Source organism: Elephas maximus, chromosome 25 (assembly GCF_024166365.1).
Source record: "Elephas maximus indicus isolate mEleMax1 chromosome 25, mEleMax1 primary haplotype, whole genome shotgun sequence".
Classification (NCBI taxonomy): domain Eukaryota; kingdom Metazoa; phylum Chordata; class Mammalia; order Proboscidea; family Elephantidae; genus Elephas; species Elephas maximus.
In genome coordinates this window covers 21,784,345-21,808,381 of record NC_064843.1, presented here as the reverse complement: position 1 = coordinate 21,808,381, position 24,037 = coordinate 21,784,345, and the positions used below count along the sequence as shown (strand labels likewise).

Below are 24,037 nucleotides of genomic sequence, written 5' to 3'. Positions count from 1 at the left end.
ACTATGGCATCTTTGCTGGTTTGGATAAGGAAATCATTTTCTTAAACAGTGGTAGTGCCTAGACAACCAAACCAAACCCGTTGCTGTCAAGTTGATTCTGACTCATAGCGACCCTATAGGGCAGAGTAGAACTGCCCCATAGGGTTTCCAAGGAGCGACTGGTGGATTTGAACTGTCAACCTCTTGTTTAGCAGTCAAACGATTAACCACTGGCACCATCAGGGCTCTGATAGTGCCTGGAGGGGCTTCTAAATATAAGCTTGAATTTAAACCACTGAGACCGCTAGAATTTGACCACCTACTATATTAATGAGAAATATTGCTAAGTATAAATTCACATATATCTGCTTATTTAGGATTTAACTGATCATTTTGATTGCAGCTAATATACCTGTTTCACTTTTATCATGTGCTTCAGAGAAATCTAGGTTTTAAATGTAGCACATTTAGGGTGTGTATTTTTTTATAGCACAGATCTTCATTTTATCCTTGCTCAATATTAAGCATAGAATTATTCAGTGGATTAGTTAATTGATATTTTTTGCATATAAAGGAAATGTGCATCAGAAAAATTGATTATGGTTCCGTTGCTTCTTTTGCCAAAGTGTTCTCCCCTGTTTATTGCATAGAAGATGACTCCAGGTACCGAAGTGCTTGGAGAGGAGAAATAAAGGAAAAGAAAGCTAATAGCTTAAGAGAGCCCTACTTGGATTTCAGTAGATCCACAAGCTGAAAACAGGCACATTGCATGTTTGTATTCATTATTTGAGGAGGGAGTGGGGAAGCAAAGGAAAAAAAAAAGGGATAAATAAGTAGTTGAATTAAATCTCTTCATTGTCTGAATTATTTTAAAGCGTTAAGTGCTACGGCTGCTAACCAAAGGGTCAGCAGTTCGAATCCGCCAGGTGCTCCTTGGAAACTCTATGGGGCAGTTCTGTTCTGTCCTATAGGGTCGCTATGAGTCAGAACCGACTCGACGGCAGTGGGTTTTTTGTTTTGGTTTGTTACTGTAAACACAACCAGAATTATCTTTCACCATATTGTAGTTCTTAGAATCACAACTTCATGGAGGCAAATTCCTCTTTAACCTGCCTAGTTTATTCTTTACCTTGGTATTAGCATTAATGAGCTGTTAGATATTACAGGATAAAGAAACTGATTTTAAAGAGAAAGATAATAGTTACTTGATCATTTCTCCCCTCGAATACCTGTTAAAAATACATGGTCTTGTATAAAATTGTCACCTTGAACGTAACAATGTTCTTTGCTTTCTCCTCCCCCTCCCTGTTCCCTCTTCAAAAAAAAAAAAAAAAGGGCAGGGGGGCAAGCCTTAAAAGAAAAGGAATATATGCAGCCCTGGTAGCCAATGAGTTAATGTTCATTTGCAGCCTGAGGGGTCAGCGTGCAGTCTCTGTTTCCTGATTGGCTGCTAAAAGGTGAAATTGAAACCACTGTAAACTTTTGACCCTGTAGCAATTCCTGTGGAACGCCTTCCACTGGTGGAGCCCAGTGCTTCCCTCAGCTCCCCACCCAGCTCGCCCACCCTCTTCCTGTATTTATTCTGTGTGAGCGGGCAGCCCTGCATGCAGTTTTTCTAAGGGAGGGGGGAGAGGGAGGCAGGACGAGCACCAGCAGGCGGCTTGCTGGCATGCCCGCGTTAGTCACCGGGTCACTGCTAACTACAGCTCAGCCAGAGAGATGTAGTCTGTTAACAGACTGGTCTGCCAGCTGGAGTTTTTAGTTTTCCCTTTAATCTCAAGGTAATTTAAAAAATGCAGAATAGTTACTTTTAATGCTATTGTTCATCAGCAGGTGATATCGCTGTGTAAGCAAAATGAATGGCAGAATTTTCTAGATATGTTGAGTTAAAAATAGTTTTCATTTTCAGCCATCTTTATACATCCCATTAGTGTTTCCTGCATCTTGTGTAATTTTTACAGAAATAGCCAACATTTTACAGAAGTGTTCATGGTAGTTTTTTTTCCTCCTTTGCTGTAGTCTTTCATTATAAATGAATTCAAATGGCATTTTGGTTATGATACTTACGGAAAATAATTGCAGAAATTGTGTATACATTCTAATTTCATTAATAATCCTCTTTTTCTTTTGGGCAGAGGTAAATGGTTTTGGATTTGTCTTGGTTTTACATCTAAATAGTGCTTTACGGTTACCATAGCAATCCTGTGAAAAAGGCAGGGCAGTTTTCTCTGTTCTTTCCTTTAATGATTTCACAGGACTCTGTTCCTTACCTTCTGGTTCTCCCTTTTATCCCTAGTGTCCAGTGCAGGGTGGCACATGGATGCTCAGCAAATGCTTACTGAATGAACATAATTTCCGTTTCAGGAACTATAGTGCCTATTTATACCTGCTTCAACTTTCCCAATTAATGGCAGGACCATGTTTTGCTTATACTTGCAAGTGCCAGTGCAGTGCCTGGCATCTAACTGATACACAGTAAGTATTTAATTGAATTAAGTGTCTTACACAAGGTTACTTCAAGAAGGCCGACTTCATAAAACCTAGATTTTCTGGAGCCAAGGCTTCTGTGTTCATTGTCCCATTTAACTTTTCAGGTTGAATCCGTATAGAACTAAACATTTATTATAATTAAAAAAAAAAAAGACTGTGTAGAATAAATTACGTACCGTTTGATCCTTTCTAGTACACACCTATGCTGTAATTTGAAATAGTTCCTTCTGCTCCCCTACCACTGACAAAAAGATTATGGTATTTTAAAAAGTATACTTGTCCTCAATGTCTTACCAGTCAGTGTTCTCTTGGGGACTGAATACATTTTTACTTACCCACTTGAACACATAGTGATGGACTCAGCAATAGATACTGTGTGGGTGTGTATGTACGTATATATATACAGTTTTTTAAAAACTGGGTCAAGATTATATAGCTTCAAAAAGGTCGCAACTTTTTCATGTAATTTTAAATTTACATCTGCTCTTTCCCTTTCAGTATAGCTACAGGTTGCTTATAGCTGACTGTTGCAAGTGAAATCTTTTGTCACAGTTTTGGCAAAGAATATATTAACCATTTAGTAAATAATCCCAGCTGCAAAAAGAATGTTAAATTTAATTAAACATTAATATTATGCAATCTTTAAGTAACCTGAAAATTAATTGGTACATAGATTTGTTCTGAAGTGCTTTGAAGATTACTGGGCAACAGTTGGCTTTGGCCAAAGAGGTGGGTCCCCGTCTCTATGATTTTAGTGGCCTGAGGAGGGAACCCTGGTGGTAGCAGTGCCAGCAGCAGCATCGAATGAACAATGAGCTCGATATGATTGATGGTAGGATCTTTGCCCCCTCCCATGTTCAGCAGCAGAAGGAAAAACATGTTCGTAATAATCGTTGGACACTCTTTGGTTGGTGTTTCCAAGCATCAGTGTTACATAGTTTGGATTTTCCTCTCCCTATCAAATCTCCTCCCCCAGTTGGGTTCTTTGCCCTGACTTCCAGGTACCTCTTCTCAGACCAGCTACTAACAGAGCTCAGTTTGACCCCGCCAATTAGCTGTCTAGTGATGCAGGTTTTGATAAAGTAGATCTCATTAGTTGCCTTTCTGTTAATTCTAGTAGAAAAATTAATGCTCCCCCCAGATACCTAATATTTTTGGGAAGTGTCATATTCAGTTTTTATGTCAGTGTAATTTGACTGTGTGAGTGATCAACTAAAGTCTTAAGTTACGAAAAAGGGTAAGGATAAACTTCTTTCTTTCTTTCCTTTTTTTGCTACCAAAATGTTTATTTCAATTCTAGAAGAATACTTTTGGGAAGGTGACAGAGTTGAATTTTTTAAGCTTATTTATTTAGTTTTTAAAATAATTTACTGCGTTTTAGGTGAAATTTTACACAACAAATCAGGTTTGCATTTAACAAATTTTATACACATTGTCTTGTGACATTGGTTACAGTTTTCATAATGTGTCAGCGTTTTTAAGCTTATTTTCAGTAAAGGTAAAAAATACCCAAGAAATCGGCTGAGGCTGTTCCAGATAAGTTAACTCGCCCACCAGCAGTTTTCTTAGCAGCTCCATACTTTCAGGATCTGGTATATTGTGCTTTTGAGACTGTCCACACTCTTCCAGGTTCCTGGTAAGCAAGCCAATCACTATGGTATTTAAAAAACTGTAGTTGTCCTCAGTGTCTTACCAGTGTTCTCTTGGGGACCAAATACATTTGTTGGTATTTGGGGCCTTCTCTAGTCTAGCTATATACACTTACTGGAAGGGGGAGGCTTTTGTAGATAGAGTTTTGTTGGGTCCTGGGGGTTGTGGCATAGAGACTGGCTGGATCAAAACTACTGTTAACATAGGCTCTGTTGCCAATCTTCTGCTCTAGACAGCAGTATTTGCTTCCTGGGTCAGTCGTTATGGCACACTAAGAACTTTCCGACTCAGAGCCTTTTACCCGCCCCACCTCCCTTGTTCCTTGGGTGCTAACCTCCCTCCTCACCTCTTCCCTCTCCAAAAAAAGGAGGAACAGCAGCAACAAAAGAACCATTGCTGAAGTGAAACTTGATGTAAACTCAGGGCCAGAAAACCTCGGGAGTTCTCGCTACAGGAGATCTGCCTACCCTTTTCTCCATCATCTTCCTCAAATTAAATCGGATAGCGTAACAATCAAGTTACAAGAATTGAGTTTAATTTAATACTAAAATGTTTGTGTTTTCTATTCTTTATTTCAATGTGCTTGAAAAATTCTTAGCCTTTTGTTTGGTTAATGATAGGTTTCACTTATGAGCAGTTACTGTGGGCCAGGTGCTAGTAGGTACTGGATATATTTTCTTTTAATCTCCACAAGAGACCTATGAGATGTGCGATTCCCATTTAAAGATGAGAAATCTAAGGCCCAAATAAGTCTTAGGTGCCTTGCTAGTAAGTGAAAGAGCTGGAAGTTGAATCTAAATCTCACAGACTCCAAAGCTGCTGCTCTTTCGCCGTTACGCTAACAACCGGTCACACTATTGTAGACTGGAAGATACAGTCCGAATTCTGAATGCAGCCCTTTATTTTGCGCATATATCCCAGTTGTAAGCTGGAGGTTAAATTGTGGTTATAAAGAGGTATTTTAATAGGTTTATCAACTCTTTTCTCACCTTGCTTACATGGCACTGATACTACTACATGAATTTTTCTTTTTTCCCCTTTGTGAAACACGTATGGTGTGCATTTTCCCCTTTGCCTGATTTTCTCCCCTGTAATTGGGGATTCAGAGGTGCAGCAGATCCTTTACATCATGCAGCTGGATTGTGATTGGTTGTTCCCTAACTATCTCCTTCATGGGGATTGGCCATTGCTGTAATATGCTCATTACCTGGAACTTGGCAGTAGATCATTTGTTCTTCCTTTTTTCCCAACAGGCCTTCCAGTTCTAACATGAGTGGTATTAACTCTAAACCAAAATCAAAACAGAACAAAAAAACCCAACACAAGCCCACTGCTGTCGAGTCGATTCCGACTCATAGCGACCCTATAGGACAGAGTAGAACTGCCCCATAGAGTTTCCAAGGAGCGCCTGGTGGATTTGAACTGCCGACCTCTTGGTTAGCAGCCATAGCCCTTAACCACTACGCCACCAGGGTTTCCGTTAACTGTAAGGCATAGGTAATTATGGTTGTTGTCTTTATAGAGATAATTCTAGAATTAGTGTGGAGCCTTGGTGGCGTGGTGGTTAAGAGCTCAGCTGCTAACCAAAAGGTTGGCAGTTTAAATCTACCAGCCGCTCCTTGGTAACCCTATGGGGCAGTTCTACTCTGTCCTATAGGGTTGCTATGAGTCAGAACCGACTCAACAGCACCTAATGACAAGAAGAATTAATATAAGAAGCCCTAGTGGAACAAGGATTAAACACTTGGCTGACTGAAAGTCTGGCAGTTCAAACTCACCCAGCAGCTTCTCAGGAGAAAGACCTGGTGATCTTCTTCTGTAAAGATTACAGCAAAAAACAAACAAAAAACTGTGGGGCTGTTCTACTCTGTTACACGGGTCACAGTGAGTGGAAAATGCACTCAGTGGCATACAACAGCAGATTCTAGTGTTAGGTTGTTGCTTTATTGTTACCTCTGGAAATTCACAAGGTGAGGGTGAACGTTTTCATTGGTCTGCTTTCTTTGTCCCAACCAGAGTCTGTTCCTCATTTCCTTAAGTGCAAGAGTAAGCTGTTTGTATGTTCATGGATTTTATTTCAGATGGTTTTGAGGAGCTGCCCCCATCCTGCCACCCCTATTTAACATTTCTTCATGGTGATTCGGATGCATCCTTCTGAGAAAACATTCAGGGTTTTATTTTTCTTTTTGCTTGCTTGCTTTTATTTATTCGCCCATCTATCAGGCATCTGTCTTTTTTGGACTTGGGGGTATTATTTAAGTATTAGCTTCTGTCAGGGTACTAGTATCTTTAATTGTTCTCTGTTGAAGATTGAGTTCTCTTGGACAGGTGGGGACATCCACCTGTTTTGATCACTTTTAGAATTCTGAGCCAATCTCCTCCACCCCTGCTTAATGTTATCTGATTTACAAACCATGAGAGAGTACTGTGTATGGTCTGCCTGTTTACGCGGAAGTAATGATATGTAGAAAATAGGACATCAGCTTAAATTCCTAGGAAGAAATGTTGTACTTGATAGCTTTTTTGTTTGTTTCCTATGTCCAGGGAAGATAAAAGTGGGAAGAGTTATTTGTGACTAATAACAATACTTATATTAAGAAAGGGCAACAAAATTCAATACACCTCCCTTCCTTTTTTTTTGTCCTCAGGATCAAAACATTTGCTGAACAGTGGACCCAGAGACCAATAAAAACAAACTCCAACTCAGGCATCATTTGACTGGTTAGCCAGGTAATTCAAGTTTACTTTGACTTGGTCGTTTGTAACTGTTTTTCCCTTAAGCCCCCTGAAGATATTACCGTCTTCTTTAATTTATGATTTAATCTTAAACTTGTTTTATGCTTCATGTTTTTCTCTTTAATGGTATATGTTGAATGAATGGGCTTGGAACGAGCATATATGTATGTGTGTATACACACACACACGGATATATACAGTTTTTATGGGCAGAAGGGCCATATGTTAGTTTAGCATGAGACACTCCCTCCAACCTTGTCTTTGTGTGTGAATATTTTAATGGCATTTAGTCAAAATCTGAATCAGCCCTACCTATTTTTAGTGTTTCACCTTGTGAAGACCAATTTTCGCAGATTGCGTGTGCTGGCATATAACATTTATCTAACCCCTCTCCAAACTTTTAATATTGGCACCAGAATAGGAAAAATGAGAGTAGAAAAAGTTGTCTGATAGCTAAGAAAGCAATTACGCTTTTCGTAGCTTGTTAAACTTCTTTTCGTTAGTAATACCATCATTCTCTTGGTTACCTACGATTGAAATCTGAGTCATCTTTGAGTATTTTCCCTTTGATACATTTTGTAAACAAGCCCTATCTGGTTTTCTATTTTCATGTCTTCTGCATTTGCCCCGCTATAAATTTCTAATCTTAGCCTCCTAGGCCAAGACCCCATAATTTAATGCTTGTATTTGTCCAATAGTCCCTTTATTGCTTCCTTATCTACTGTTTTTACCGACTTGGAATTTTGGTAGAAAATTTTCTTAATTGTACCCCTTTAACCATGCCTCTGTTTTGCCCCAAGTTTTGTGTTACCTTTCCCTGGCTTACAAAAAAAGTACCAACTCCCTTCTCTGACATTTGAAAATGGCCCTTCATCTGGGAATCTATCAAAGCCGCCAGCCTTAGCTTTTCCCGTTTCTCTGTAGAATCCCTCAATTATTATACCTGTTATATTTTGAATATAGCAGAGAACTGTCTCCATGATATTTATTTTCTAAAAAACTTTTTATTTGGAATTAAGTTCAAATTTACGGAAGTTAAAAAAATGAAAATAGGATAAACATCTGGATATGCTTTACCCAGATTCACCCACTTTATTATTTACACTCATACATGCTTCCATTCTCCTTTTCTCTCTCCGTGACGTGCGCATGCTCTCTCTTCTGAATCATTTGAGGGTAAGTTACATGCATTCTGCTTCTTTTCCCCGAAAACTTCTTGGTTTCCCAAGAGTAAGGTATTCTTCTAACTATAATAATTGTACAGTTATTAACTTTATAAATCGACATTGATACCAATTAATTGTCTATATCACAGTTTTGTCAGCTGATCTGATAAACACCTATTATTATAGTAGGGGTTTTCCTACCCTTTTGGTTAAAATTCTAGTCCAGAGTCAGGTACTACATTTAATTATCATTTCTCTTTATCCCCCTTATTCCTGGAATACTTTTGTAGCCTTTGTCATTGATGTTTTTGAAGAATACAGTCCTCCTCCACTGTCACCGTCTTTTTTTCCCTCTTTTAAAAGAATGTTCTTCATTTTGTTTGTCTGAAGTTTCCTCGTGATTACGTTGAGGTGATGCGTTCTTGGCTGGAACACTGCGCAGGTGATGTGATACCCTGAGAAAGGTACACAACATCTGGAGGCACCTGATGCCCATCTGTCCCTCATTGTGATGTTAATTTTGAGCACTTGACCAAGTCACCAGGTTCCTCCACAGTATATCCCGCCTCCTGCCCCCCAGTTGTAAGCAATAAGCAGCCTGTGGGGAGCGAATGTAAATATCCTGATCCTCATTACGAGTTCCCCTAGATTTAGCATTTATTGATGATTGATCTAACCTTTCACTGTGATGGTTGCAAAACGGTAATTTCCTCATTTCAGCATTCCCCTCACATTTACCAGTCAGCCTTTGGCATTATCCTGTAATCAAGAGCCCTGTTTGTTGGTAGGAACTCATGAATTTTTATTTTTTGAATGGTTTATTAGGCACTATTCTACTTAATTATTTTGGTGCTGAGATTGCCCTAGATTTGGTCAATGGAGCTCCTTTAATTGGACTCTTATGTCCTCACGGAGGATAGTATTTGAGGCTAAGATATCTGGATTCCTCCTTGGTTGTCTTCGTTTCTGACCCTTTCAGCGGTCAGAGCTAGGAATATATGTATGTTTATACACATATATGCATATACGTACATACTTGTACATATATACATGAGCACATACGTATTTTAGATATGATGCGTTTATATTAATATGTCTAATTTCAGCCTGTGTTTACAAGGTTCTTTCTACCTTCCCCATTTCTCCTTTGTCATAAGAACTCTACCTCCCAAGATCATCAGTACACTTACTCATTTGCTCAATCCTGTGTAATACATTTAAAATAGTTTCAGAATTGCTTTACCCATTTCACTACAATAAATGAATTTAGTTAAAATGAGCAGAGAATTTGGTGTAAATTTCCCCCTAAGCCCCGATACCACCCTGCCCAAGACTGAGGGCAAATAGTTAAGTATTGTGTTCTTAAATTACTTGGGTTAGCCCTTCCTGTCTCTCTCTCTTCCCCTTTTCACTCTTAGTTTCTACCCTTGCGTTCTGCATAGTGTAGTTATGATACTCATTTGAAATGCGGTTAGGTTGGTTTGTTGGCTTGAGCTTCACCTTGGTTAAGTTCTGGTAAAATAATTTCCCTTGAGTTCAGGCTTTTGTTAAGGAGAGCAGAGTGTTACTGGCGTATTTCAAAACGGTTAACCACCCCCCCCCCCCGCCCAAACCACGAGTGGATTTTCCTCCAATCTTCATAGTAACCTTGTGGGACTCCTGGAAGTAAAACTCAGGAAAATGTGGGCGCCTCTCTACCCTTCCCTCACCCCCCAAGTTTTGATTTCTACCAGTACCAGTGGCTTCAGCAGAGGGATTCTGCTCCTGGGGGTCTAGTCAGAGAAGCTGTGATTCTCTGTATCTGCCTCCCTTCAGCTCTGGGGGTAGGGCCTTGCCCTGTGACCTCAGTTCTCTGATGGATTGAAGAGTTGTTGCTTTTAAGTTTCTTTAGCTTTTTTCATGTTCAGGAAGGGAATGACTGTTTCCAACCTCTTCACATGTGGGACTGGAAATTGGAAGCCAAGAATTTACTTACTTATTTTAATATATTCTGGATACTAGCACTTTTCAGATATATGTTCTGGGAGTATTTTCTCCCAGTCTTTGCCTTTCCTTTTCATTTTCTTAATTTATTTCGAAAGGCAAGAGTTTTGAATTTTGAAGCCCTCTTAACCATTTTTTTTTCGTTTATGGTTAATGCTTTTTATGTACTGAGAGATCTTTGCCAACTACACCAAGGTTATAAAGATTTTCTCCTGTGTTTTCTTCTAGAAGTTTTTATATTTAAGTCTGTGATCCATTTTGATTTAATTTTTGTGTATGGTGTCAAGAAGGGGTTGAGGTTCAGTTTAAAAGATAGGGATATCCAGTTTTTCCAGGGCTGTTTGTTGAAAAGACTTCTCTTTTTTTACTGAATTACTTTGTAACTTAATTAACTGACCATATATGTCAGGGTCTCTTTATGACCTCTGTTCTAGTCCATCAGTCTTTATATATCGATTCTTATGGCAGTACACACAGTAGCTTTATGTAGTTAAGCTTGACAGCAGGGTAGTGTAAGTCTTCCAACTTTGTTTTCTTCAATATTGTTTTGGCTAATCTAGGTCTTTTACATTTTTGATGCACATTGAGAATCAGCTTGTCTGTCACTACAGAAGAGCTTGTAGGAACTACTGATTGCATTAAGTCTGTTTCTCTTGAGTGTATTGTAATTTGTGTCTTGCAGTGAAAATTCTTGCCAGTTTTGCTAAGTTGGTCATATTTACTTGCATAAAGGTTTTTTTTTTTTTTAAACTAATGTTTTAGTGTGTCTACTCTCTTTTTTTATTCCTGATATTGATAATTTTTTCCCCCTTAATTATGCTAAAGAGTTATCTGTCGTCTTAGTGATATTTTCAAATAAAACGCCTTATAGGGGTTGGTTCGTAACTACGGCTTATATGTTGTATGTTTGTAATCCGGGAACTGCCTGTATACAATGTGATGTTCACACAACATCCAGTTTTGCAGAATTTACCGTGGATGTTAACTGATGCATGACTGTACTTAATTTTGTAACTTAATTAAGAAATATAATTGGCCCAAATATCAGCTCAACCATCTAAAAAGTGAAGGGCTGTACAAACAGTCCAGTTTATAGCACTGTTAAAAATGGCCCTATCTCTTGTGCAAAACTCTTAGAGTAATTGCTTTCTTATGATTTTTGTCTTTGTTTCCAAAAATTGTTTCACTAATATGTGCTTTTGAGCATGTGCAATATTTAACATATTAAAGCTTAGATCATTTAGAAGTTAATATGGGAAAACCTCTAAACTTCCGACCTTGAATAGAATTGCTGTGTATAACCATTACATGAGCTGGTAGATTCACAGTTGCCTTTTCTGGGTCTCTGCTTTGTGAAAAATAGTATATATTGGACATGAATGCATGACAGATGACATTTATCAAGGATAACAGGAGCCTTACTCATTTTCACGTTTTGAAACAACTTTGAAAGCTTTGCATGTGCACAAATGTCAGCATATGTTTCTAAGCTTTAAATATATTTTCCATCATGTATTGCCTGTCATTAGCACAAGAAACTAAGTATAAATCTTTAATGAGCTTCATAACTTAAACTTGTAATATATGAATACACAAACATCTAAAGATAACAGTGTCGGATATTTAATTCACTTGCATGGAATTTTATTTTTGGTAGCTTTTAAACTATTACAAGTAAAAATGTAACCAACACATTCCAGATAGCACTGTTGTTACATAATGTTGGATGAATTGCCATTTATTTCATTCCCCTCCGTCTATCTTAAAATTTGTCCTTAATGTAGAAACTCAACTTACAGAAATTAATTTTTTTCTACATCAACCACTGCTGTATTGCTACTCTGTTTGAAAAGGTATTATAGAGCTCGTTATTTTATTTCTCTGGAGGGTGACAATAAAAGAATTGGAATTGCATGATTGTTAGTCCTGGTTCTTAGGCTTTTAAAATTCTCTTTTTAAATTGTTACCACAATCTAACTTTAAAGAATTCTGGACTAAAACTTGCAAAGCTCATAATATATAGCCAAACTTGTTAATTAAAATAACATATGGTTAGTATGGGTTTCAGTTACTGCAAGGATTCGATATGTTGATATGCAGATCACATCGACTTGCTGTGAGGTAGCGATAGGCATGCGATGACTTCAGAAGATGAATTGACCATGTACACTTGTAATCCTACTGTCTTTTCATTTCCAGACATGGTTCAGTAGTAGTGGAGGGCTTTGGTTCCTGGGCCCTGGGAAGGAAGTTGAAATTTAATTTTTTATGTGTATAATAGTCTTGACTGAGGCTTTTGAGGAGCTTGTTTTGCTGTGTAAAGGGACCATGTAGATGGTTGCTGTTTCACTACATAAATAGCTCTCTCCCGATTCCATTCGAAATGTAAGAAGCTTGAGTTCCTTCCCTTTTCCATTTTCGTTTTGGCAGTTGAAAAGGAAACCATTTTATTAAGAATGATAAATTTTAAATTTGGGCTTGCTAAATTGCCAGTGTCTTTACATTTTTAAACAGATTTTTATCGCAGTCAGTTATGAACTTTAACATGATTTTTTAAAGAAGAAATTGGCCTCAGTCAGTTTTGACCCAAGTGCCCTATAATTAGATGTACTGTTTCCACAAATCCTTTTGAGAAATGTACGGTATCACTATGTTACTCAGCAGAGGTTTTGAGAAAATACTTGAACCGTTTCCATAAGAACAGTTTAAGACCCGTACCAGAACTTTTTTATTTGTAGATCTTAGCATCTGTGGAAATATAGCACTTTCCTAAAGACATCTCTTTAATCCCCTTTTAGATACCAAGACTTAGACAATTTGCTTGAGCTATTTAGCTAATACAGGAATACATTGTTTCCTGAAATAATCTGTGTCACAGATGTAGTTACTTTATAGTTAGAGGTGAATTAAGAAAACAATTTTGATTTTTTTTTTCTTAAATTGTAAATCATGAAGTTTTGAGAGAGCCATTTTTTTAAGAGCCTACCATTTGCCAGGTGCTGAGCTTTTTTTTTTTTGCATATGGGTTTTCATCCTTTCTACACCGCTAGGTGGTATCTCCATTTTACAGAATAGGAAATTGAGGGTCAGAGATGTTTATTTGGTAAGATCATGCTGGGGCGGAAAACAACTCTGAAGTCTTTGTTTCCTTCATCTGTTTGCTGAGCTGTCTTATGGTTGAATTAATCAGTCTTCTCATCTAATTCACTAAGTGTGTGTGTATATTTATTGTGTCCCGTATATGAATTAATTCTATTGAATTTTTGTTTCAAACAAGTATCCCTGGCTAACCAAACCTATCTAGACTTTGGATATTGGATGCTCAGACAGTGGGCAATACCACTAGTTTATTCTTTACAATTTATAAAGATTTATGATTCTTTTTTCATGTCCATTTATTCTTAATTCTGTTTTTGTTTTCTTTTTACATGGCTGTCAATTCTTTATTTCTTTAAGGATCATAGATACTTATTTAAGACTCATTTCAAGATTTCATTTTATTGGGTAGTGTGAATTTATCTTCCAGTATTGATGAATTTCCTTCCTGGCCATCTTTCCTAGTTTGAATTTCAAACATGCTTTGGAGTTTTAATTTGCATCCTTAGTGGGAAATTTATTTTTTCTTTCTCTCTTTTGGTGTCCTCCTCTGCCCTCTATCCTCTTCTCGGCACCTCCAACTCTTTTCTGTTTTTGTTGCCTTTACTCATGTCTACCATACCGTCAGTTCAGGTATTGTTGGAATACCGAAGATACAGCCACTGGTCTGCGTGACCCAGGTTTTGCATGTAGCACTTTTTCTTCTGCCACTACAGGTGGCACTTCGATTGATGCATAGTAATCAGTAATCCTAGCTATTGATTATGGCTTTTTTCTCCTTCCATTCAGAAGTTTTTTGTCTGGTGTCACCTATGGGTCTTGCTTTTGGCCCTCTGATCTTATGCACGATTTGATTTCCAGACTGCCTTTGCTTATTTTTAGTCCTGTAGCCCAGTGTTGGTGACATCATCCATTTATTGCTATATGTTTGTTCTGTTTCTGAGTTCACAGAAATATTTGTCATGTGTGAGTATGTCTGTCTTTCAAAAATCAATAAAAAGTACATATTTTGTTATTACTGTATTTGGACCCAAGGGAAGGGTGTGGTTGGTTGAAAGCAATAATTTGCTATGTCATCTTATCAGAAAGTGAGTTCTTTTGCTTACAGTATGTTTTGTTTATGTAGGTCTGTACATTACTAAAAGAATATGTAGAGTATATTGAAGAAACCACACTCTGTCAAGCCCTAAGCCCCAGGGTTAACCTTTATCTAGTATAGTTGTTTGCAAACTGTGGTTTGTGCACCCCTGGGAGTCCACAAGAACCTTTCATGGGCCCACAAGGTCAAAACTGTTTTCATAATACTTCAAATATGTTATTTGCTCTTTTCCCTGTGTTGATGTTTGCACTGATGGTACAAAACACTGGTGGGTTCAACCGCTGGCACCTTAGTGCGAATCGTGGCAGTGGCACCAGATTCTGCTAAACCTGTTGCCCTTGAGTCGGTTCCGACTTATAGCGACCCTAGGACAGAGTAGAACTGTCCCATAGGGTTTCCAAGGAGCGCCTAGTGGATTCAAACTCTGCTGACCTTTTGGTTAGCAGCTGTAGTGCTTAACTGCTACGCCACCGGTGTTTCCAGACTCTACTAGTAGTGATTATATTCTTTACTGCCATTCACTCACAATTAAAGAAGGGAGGGGGGGGAGAGGCAGCTTCCCACTTAGGAATATTCTTGATGAAACAGTAAATCCTATTAATTTCATTAAATCTCGACCCTTGCGTAGATCCCTTTTTAAAGTCCTTTGTGATAAGACTGGAAGTTGTGCACAGAGCACTTCTGCTGGCTGCCAAACCAAGGTTGCTGTCTCAAGGAAGAGCAGTCTTGTGCAATTGTTTGTGTTGCAAATTAAAGTAGCCACTTTTCTCATGAAATACCACTCCCCCCCGCCCCCCCTGAAAGAACGATGTACAGACTGGCCGTTGAGACTTGGGTGTTTGGCAGACAGTTTCTTGAAACTGTGTGAGGTGAACCTATCACTTCAAGGAAAACATGCGATAGTATTTGACAGCAGTAAAATTTGAGTTTTTAAGTGAAAATTTTAATTTCGGTAAACCAGAATCTGCCACCATGAACTTGACAGCTTCCCAGTACTTACAGATATTTTGATGAGATGGGTAGTGATAGGAAACCCTGGCGGCGTAATGGTTAAGTGCTACAGCTGCTAACCAAGAGGTTCGCAGTTAATATCTACCAGGCGCTCCTTGGGTACTCTATGGGGCAGTTTTACTCTGTCCTATAGGGTCGCTATGAGTCGGAATTCACTCGACGGCAGTGGGTTTGGTTTTTTTTTGGAGTAGTGATATTAATGAATATAGGTTTTTCTAATTATATTGACATTTGGAAGATCTGCTTAACTCAGAGAGCCAGTATTACCAAATGACCAGTGTTTGATGTTACAAAATGATGCCTGGGTAAAAGATTTGTTCAGGGTGCAAGTTAGGCAGATGGATTTTAATTTAACAGTATGAAAGTATGGTATGGTTTCAGATTCCACTTGGCAACTAATCTTTAAGAAACTACCACTTTGGAGTTTTAGTGTAATACCAAGGAAGAATATCCACAGTTATCTGTAAAAGACTGTTGAAATACTCTTTCCTTTTACAAGCACATATTTGTATGAGGCAGGATTTTCTTCATATACTTCAATCAAAATAACATATTGCAACAGATTGAATGCAGAAACAGATAAGAGAATCCAGCTGTCTTCTATTAAGCCAAACATAAGATTTGCAAAAATGTGAAACTAAGCCACTCGTCTCACTGAGTTTTGTTCCAGAAAAGTTATTTTTCATAAAATTGCTATTTATGTTCACATGTAATAGGTTTATTTTAAAATGAGTCAATATTTCAAATGTCTGAGGCTTCATTTAAAATATGGTACGTATTGGTAGATATAATCCACATAACATGAAGCTCTCTGGGATTCTCAAGTTTGAAGAGTGTAGAGGGATCCTGAGTCCAAAAAACTCAAGAAGCACCGATCTAGTGAATTTGTTTGGAGCTGTAAGTGTTCAGACTCAGCTTCAGCCTTTCAGCCTGCTGTCTAGATGCTTTCCAGCACATCGAGAGTCTGCTCTAGGTGCCTCTATCCCGTTCAACCTACACATAAAGGGGCCCTGAACTAACCAATGATGTTTGACCAGTTTCAGGAAAATTTAATTGTCATCAGTCCGAATCTTTTAGTAGTAAGAACGAGATTCACTGCAGAAATTTAGGGCTTTGAACAGCTGCGTGACATTGTGTGGCATGTCTGGTCTTCAGTTGCTCTTGGTTTTGAATCAGAGATCAGTCATTAATTTTCAGTGGAGACCTTCAGTTTATGATTATATACTTACTAGTTTGTTGATCTCTGCCACTAGTTAGTCAGCATCTTGAGGACAAAAACTTTGTTTATCGCAAGTACCTTGCACAGCGTAAAACCCATTGCCATCGAGTCGATTCTGACTCACAGCGAGTCTATAGACAGAGTAGAACTGCCCCCACAGGGTTTTCAAGGAGCATCTGGTGGATTCGAACTGCCGACCTTTTGGTTAGCAGCCGAACTCTTAACCACTACACCAGGGTTTCCTTGCACAGCATAGGGAAGGCTATATCCTCTATGTGGGTAAGAGGACCACTCTTTAAGATACTACAGAAGCATGTTTTGATTTTAACCAGTTTTGTTGTGTGAATGGTTTTTATAAGAGTTTTTGATCACCTTGGAAACCCTGGTGCTATAGTGGTTAAGTAGTACAGCTGCTAACCGAAAGTTCAGCAGTTCGAATCCACCAGGCGCTCCTTGGAAACTCTGTGGAGCAGTTCTACTCTGTCCTATAGGGTCGCTATGAGTTGGAATCTACTTGACGGCAACGGGTTTGGTTTTTTTTTGTTTTTTATGATCACATTTTTGCCTCAAAGATTCTCTGATAATCGTATGGTGTCTCCAGCTTCATTTTCTAGACAATGTAAAGGCAAGTTTTTGTGAAGTACAGAAAAAAGCTCTTTAAAGTCACGAATCATAAAACTGTTGTGAACAACAAAGTTTTTTTTTTTATAATTTTATTTTTTGTTTTTGAGAATATCTACAGCAGAACATACACCAATTCAACAATTTCTGCTGGTACATTTAGTGACACCCATTACATCCTTCAAGTTGTGCAACCATTCTCACCCTTCTTTTCTGAATTGTTCTTCCTCGATTAACATAAACTCACACCCCCTAAGTGTCCTCTCTGGTCTTTCTAGTTGCTCTTGTCAATTCGGTCCCATAAAGATAGTTTTTAAAAGAGCACAGTGCTCAAGGCAGACACTCTTTACTAGTTAAGCTAGTTTTTTTTTTTTTTTTTTTAAATGTTTTGTTTTTGGTGAAAGTTTGCACAGGAAATCAGGTTCTTGTTTAACAGTTTCTATACATACTGTTCAGTGACATTGGTTAAAAGCTAGTTTGGTTTTAAGAAGACTTCAGGGGTTATTTTTGGTTTAAAGTTTAAAGATTATCTCAGGGCAAAAGTTCTGGGGATTCATCCGAGCCTCCATGGGTCCAGAAAATCTGGATTCCATGAGAATTTGAAATTGGAAGCTATGTTTAATTTTAAGTTAATTGAATGGTATTCTTTTCCTCCTATTCTTCAGTGTTTTATCTTCTTGCTTGGTGCAGATTTCTTCCTTAGATTCAAATGATTGAGGAGGAACTTCTCCTTAGACCTCAAAAATTAGGATGTAGAGGTGGATTTTTAGCTGCACATAGTATAGGGCCTCTGAGTCAGAATCAACTCAACGGCAACGGGTTTGGCTTTTTAGTATAGCACTTGTTTTTGGGGTGCTGGTGAGGTGGTTGTTCTCCATAGGCTCTGATACTATATAAGCTTTTCCCCCACTCTCCAAAAGTTAAGTGATGTTAAGAAGGCCTTCTTCTTACATTTTTTTTCGAATATTTTTGACATATTTGCTCCCATTCATTATTTGTATTATTGTCATTCTGTGATGGATAATGACTTTGGAGATTTATTTGAAAAGATAAATTGTCAGATATGTAACTTCTAGGGCTATGGAGACATTAAAAAAAAGATTTTTTAAAAGTGTTTTAAAGTAGGGGTGGAATCATAATCCTTGAAGATTAACAGACTGTGAGGTCAAGGAAAAAATAAAAACACATTGAAGGAAACTGCAAGGACTGAACCCCACAGACTGATGCGCTGTAAAGATGATGTCCGTTCAGGAAGCCTTTGAGTCAGACTTGCCGTGTTGTGTTGTTGGAGTTACGGATCAGCTACTCCTGCCTCTTTGCTTTACAGAGAAGGAAATGGACTATGATGTGGTTTTTTCTTTTCTTTCTTTGATACATCTTATTTTCTCTCTTAACGTTTAGTACCCTTTCTTTGAAAACAAAAACTAACTCAGGGCTTTATCAGTTTTATGTTACTACATTGTTAATTTTTGTAATGCCCAGTGTCATAAATAAACCTGTTGTAGTTTCTATTTGGTTTTAGTATTGGTGGACAGGGCTAACTTCATTATTACAGGGGAAGTGTGTTTTTACTTTATTTACTCTCCAGGCACTCCTGTTTGGAAATACCTGTCCTACAGTGGACTTTTTCCCTTTTCGTCTCGTGCACAGTGGTGCTTCATGTAGCATCCTTGCTGCTCCCTGCCATTTGGTTACTAGGTGGCTAATGTTAACTCCTAAGTCTTTACATTTCTTCCTTAAAATCTTCCTTTCTTCTTTGAGATGAATGGAAAGGACTGATAAGGAGAGAATGGGGCACACGTTGTGATCATCTGTCCATTACCCTTTATTGATGACTAATTTATATCAGATTCTATTTCTGCTACGTTGCACATCTTTTAATTCCACTCTGCCGTCCCGTCCAGCTCTTTACCATTTGCCTCAGCGGGTCTAAAAACTGTGATTTTTGTTTTCTGTCTTTCTAACTGTGTTTCTTATATATTCATTATATGCCAAGGGACAACCTTGAGTATGAATAGCAATTTTGATATAGAGATAATTACCTCTATAAAAGAAAAAGAACCACACACCATGAAGGAAAAAAGAGAGCTTAAAAAAGACGCAGGAGTATGTATTGTACCAAGTATCTATATTAAGATACTTGGATGTCCTTAAAAAAAAAAAAGGGTAATTGGATGTCCTAAAAGATACCTGTTATTCTTTAATTAAACCTATTTATCTTAAGAACACAAACATTTAGGAAGATATTTTTGTTTTCTATTTTTACAGCTGCCTTCTAGCTGCTAGCTCCCATTCACCACCCTATTTCAGTAGGAAATGTTTTGAATTCCAGGGAGCTATCTGTAAGTTGGGAGTTCTGGTGACACAGTAGTTAAAGTGCTTAGCTGCTAACCAAAAAGGATCGGTGGTTCGAACCCACCATCCGCTCTGCAGGAGAAAAAGATGTGGCAGTCTGGCTCTGTAAAGATTTACGGCCTTGCAAACCCTGTGGGGCAGTCCTACTCTGTCCTTCGGGGTCGCTGTAAGTCACAGCAGTAGATTTTTTTTGATCTTTAAGTTGAGGAAAGCCTGAATAATTCTGGTTGATTTGTTGTTTGTCTGAATCTTTTTAATAGGTTGCCTTAAGGGATATTTGTAGCTATTTGTTTTTCCAATGACAGCAAACTTAGTATTGCTGAGCGTACATCTTTGCTCTCGATATTGTGTTCCTTGGAGGGATCACCATTATTCCCCACGCCGTTGCTTGCTGTGTATTGTTTTTCCTTCTGAAATAGTAAGTATATGAGTATGTGAGGTGTGATTATCCCCAGTATTTACAGGTGATGAGCTTTTTTGCAGGTGGTAAAAACTTATTTTTTAGTGAAGTGATGAAATTGAGATTCCACTCTCAAGTTTAATTTCAACAAAGTCCCCTTGTCTTTTGATCACTACGTGATAGTACATCAGCTGAAGCTTTCACACCCCTGAGTTTTATTTTCATAGGCAGCTTGCAGACACTGTATTTTTTGGAATAGGAATACCTAAGTGAAGAATGACATGTCAGAAAGAAGCAAAAAAGTTCTAGAAAATCTTTAACCATCCCTCCAAAATTTCCCTTCTGTTTTTTTGAAAGATGTTGAGTTGGTCAAAAGTATATCTAATCAGTGGGCAAAGGAGAGCTGTTGACCAAGAGGAATGATGGTGGTAGTAAAATAGAAAGAGGAAGGAGTTCGTATTAAAATAGAGTTGCATACAAGTTTTCTTCAGTGGTTTAGAACTTAGAGTGTAGAAAGTGGGGACAGAAAAATGAACGGAAGTTAGCACAGTGTGCAAAATGTCATAATAAAAGTAGAAAAGTGCATTAGGATAAAGAAGGGGAAACTTTTTCTAGTTGGGATTGGGGATGATTTCACCAGAGATCACAGTTAAGTTTAATCTGATGTGGGAGTAGGACTTTTGTAGATGGACGAGGGATGTGGGAGAGGTATAAAAAGAAATGAGATTTAAGGTTAAAAACAAAACAGGAAAATTTTCATTGCGTAGGTCACATTGGTGGTGCTGCCGATGGTGGTGGTGGTGATGAGGAAGAAGTACAGCTGTTGATACGTTGTTAGAATGAAGCTGAATTCAAGTTCATGAAGCTGGGATTTAGATTCGTTCCTCCATATGGGGTAGATTTTGTGTTATCACATTGTAGGAGTCATTGTAACCTTTAAAACAGCTGAAGAATTACCCAGCTACTTAGTATGCTGTCGCGGAGTGTAACTGATTTAGATGGAATTGGTTCACTTAACTCCCTGTGTGCGCTGGGTGTATCTGTGACCTTAACCCCCGACTCTGCTGCTCATATAAAGATTGAGAAGTCTCTTGGCAACAAGCTGCTAGTTGCAACTAACACCTGCCTTGGCCAGTTGGTATGCCCAGTTCTGGTACTAGAGCCTCTGGGGAGCTTGTGTTTGAATTCAGCTTTATCAGGTTTAAACTGCAGCATAAATGTGAAGACGCTTTGGGGTCAGCCAGTTGCTTGAGAATGAAATGGCAAGATACAAAGAAGAGAGAATGAAGCCTTGTGGGTAAAATAGCAGTGTTAATTTACATTTGGATGCTTCTTGGTTCAATTTATATATTAATAATAGGATATTTTACTTTACTAGCCCCTTTCCAAGTTAGGTGGCATTATGAACTAAAGAGAGAAAAGAAATGACTAGGACCCGAGATTATATCATTTTCTCATAACATGCCTTCACCAGGGTGGTTTATTGTAAACAGCAGTGCGTGTTTTCTCTTTAAAAAAAAAAAAAAACAAAAAAACTATAGCCTGGTGTGTTTCCTGGTGGGTTTCCTGGTGGGTTTCCTATCAGCTAGGTTCCCACGACATTTTATACAGTGCCATCATTTTAACACCAAATTATATTGTTATAATTGCTTATATTTTCCTCTTCTGCAAACCTGAGCGTTCTAGCAGTTTGTGGTGTCATTCATCTCTATTTCCTGGACCTAAAATGGCTCTGGGCACCTAAGTGTTTGAGCTGAAAAGGAATTAAGTTGAAAAATGGATTGCACTGTGTGCTTTATACTTTATCCTACTAAACATAACAGGTCATCAGCAACAAAACAAAAGAATATTACCAGTTTTTTTACCTAACGTATTCACGCTCCTTCTTTCCTTCTTGCTTGTCTCCTCTCAGCTCTTACCTCCTTACTAAGGCTGAATTGAAGCATAAAGGTATGAGGTGTTTACTAGAAGAGTCATCCAGTTGGTGAGGAGACTTTAATGGTGGTTCCGTTGGTTATGGACTTACCTACTCCCCTATTCACTACCCCCGCCCCCATTTATATTTCTGTTCAGTTCTCTCCTCCACGGGCTCGTTCTCTTGGAGTTGCATTTATTTTATCAGTAAAAGAGTATGGACAACAAATGGGGGGGGAACCTTTAATTTGATATTTTGGAAAACTAAATTCTAGGAGTGTCAACTTTAGAACTTGATTTTTGGGTTATGCAATAGTATGTAACTATGTGTGAATGTTCCATAAATTTTTTCCAAGAGCAATTTTTTTCTTAATTGACTTGAACAGTCTCTGATTTTACATAGTGTTTCAAGCAGTTTTCAGTAAATCAGTTCAAGTCCACAGTTAATTGTTTGAAAAATTTCCTTAAGTTACTGTGATTCTCCAGGGATCACCCGGAAACACTCCTTAATTAGTGTATTTAATCATACCTTGTGTAAGTCAGGCAGACGAGCCTGATGGATCAGCTAAAATACTGGAGGAATAATCAAAAGTCCTTGGCCCTAGCCTTTAATCCTAGAAAACCTAAGAATAAAAATACTCGACAGATTATTTTAGGGTATAGTTCATGCTTTTCTGATCTCGAATTTTCTTCTTGCCATGAGAACCACTGCGTGTTCATGTCAAGTGGAAATACAGCTCATGAGTAATAGTAGACTACCACAGAGGACAACTTGTCTGGTGCTTTGTACAGTAATAGTTACTTTTTAAGGGCTTGAGGGGAGTAGCCACATAAGTACCTGCTCAGCTTGAGCAACTCTTTGCTTCTGCTCCTAATCTCATGCTGCACGTCCCCAAACCCGGAATGTCACAGCTTCTCCTTGTTCTTACTGATGATCCGATGTAATAAGAAGTTTTCTGGTTAGTTGGTTAGAGATGGTGTGACTCAACACTATAAATGACTTTTGGGAGGGGGGTGTCTTATTCAACCCATAACAGGGTGTGATAAAATATCCAAGTAATATTTGATACATATTTTGTTGGCTGTAAAGTCTGAAAAATATTGTAGCCCCAGCTCTGCCACCCAGTGTCTGTGTATGATCCAGTGGAAAGTCATTATGCCTCACTGATTTTCCATTTCTCTGTCTGTAAAATGAGAACAGCAATACTTACATTGAAGCGTCTTTGTGTGAAATTGTACTATATATGTGAAATGTCAAGTACTGTATGGCCACAGTTTTTCCCCCCTTTCTCTTGTTAGTTTAGGAGAAGTAAAATATTTTACTTGGTCTCTGTGCCAATTTAGATATACTGGGTAATAATGTTATGGATTGAATTGTGTCCCCCCAAAATGTGTGTCAACTTGGTTAGGCCATGATTCCCAGTTATTGTGTGATTGCCCACCATTTTGTGATCTGATGTGATCATCCTATGTGTTGTAAAACCGAACCTCTGTGATGTTAGTGAGGCAGGATTAGAGCAGTTATGTTAATGGAACAGGACTCAATCTACGGATTAAATTGTATCAGTCTCTTTTGAGATATAAAAGAGAGAAGCAAGCAGAGAGGAGGGGGACCTCATTACCACCAAGCAAGAAGAGCCAGGAGTGGAGCATGTCCTTTGATCTCACGGTCCCTGCACCGAGAAGCTCCAGATCAGGGAAAGATTGATGACAAGGACCTTCCTCCAGAACCGACAGAGAAAGAAAGCCTTCCCCAGGAGTTGGTGCCCTGATTTTGGACTTCTAGCCTCCTAGACTGTGAGAGAATAAATTTGTTTGTTAAAGCCACTCACTCATGGTATTTCTGTTACAGCAGCACTAGGTAACTAAGACACCATCGCCTCCTCATTTTAACACAGGGTAGCTTTTCTTAGGTTCCCCAAATAACTTCTTGCTTGCCTGATAGACACTGGTATTGTTGATTGGTATCTTTTCCTTTTGGACAGGGAGTACTTCCTGTATGCTTGTCCATCTGACAACTTGCCGTAAATAATCAAGCAGTTTCTTCCTGCCTTAACCCTAAATAACCAAAAGAAAAGCTGGTTAAAGTTGCTAAGCCATACACCAAAATTTTCACGGTTTTTGAGCTGGCAAATATAATTTTTTTGCTGCTTTTTTAGCCTTAATCAGAATTTAGGAATGTTCATTTTCTAGCTATCTATGATATTCTTTGGATGTCTAAGCTTAAACATGTACCGTAGCATGATCGTTACATATAGATATTGTATCCAACTGCTTATAGATTCTTGCTCATTTTATGTCTTAACATGCACCTTTTT

General features: G+C 38.3%; 1 protein-coding gene across 11 annotated transcripts in view; it reads left to right on the top strand.

Moving 5' to 3' along the window:
• Positions 1–24,037, top strand: part of NCOA3 (nuclear receptor coactivator 3) — a 126,875-nt gene that overhangs the window by 64,221 nt on the left and 38,617 nt on the right. For 8 of the 11 annotated variants that reach the window (XM_049869888.1, XM_049869887.1, XM_049869886.1 and 5 more), the window contains one exon: positions 6,768–6,849. The exons of 2 other annotated variants lie outside the window; for them this stretch is intronic. The gene's annotated coding sequence lies outside the window, so the exon portion shown is untranslated. Of the gene's footprint in view, positions 1–6,767; positions 6,850–23,286; positions 23,517–24,037 lie in introns of all 11 variants that reach the window. One more of the 11 variants, XM_049869881.1, reaches the window with a different exon arrangement.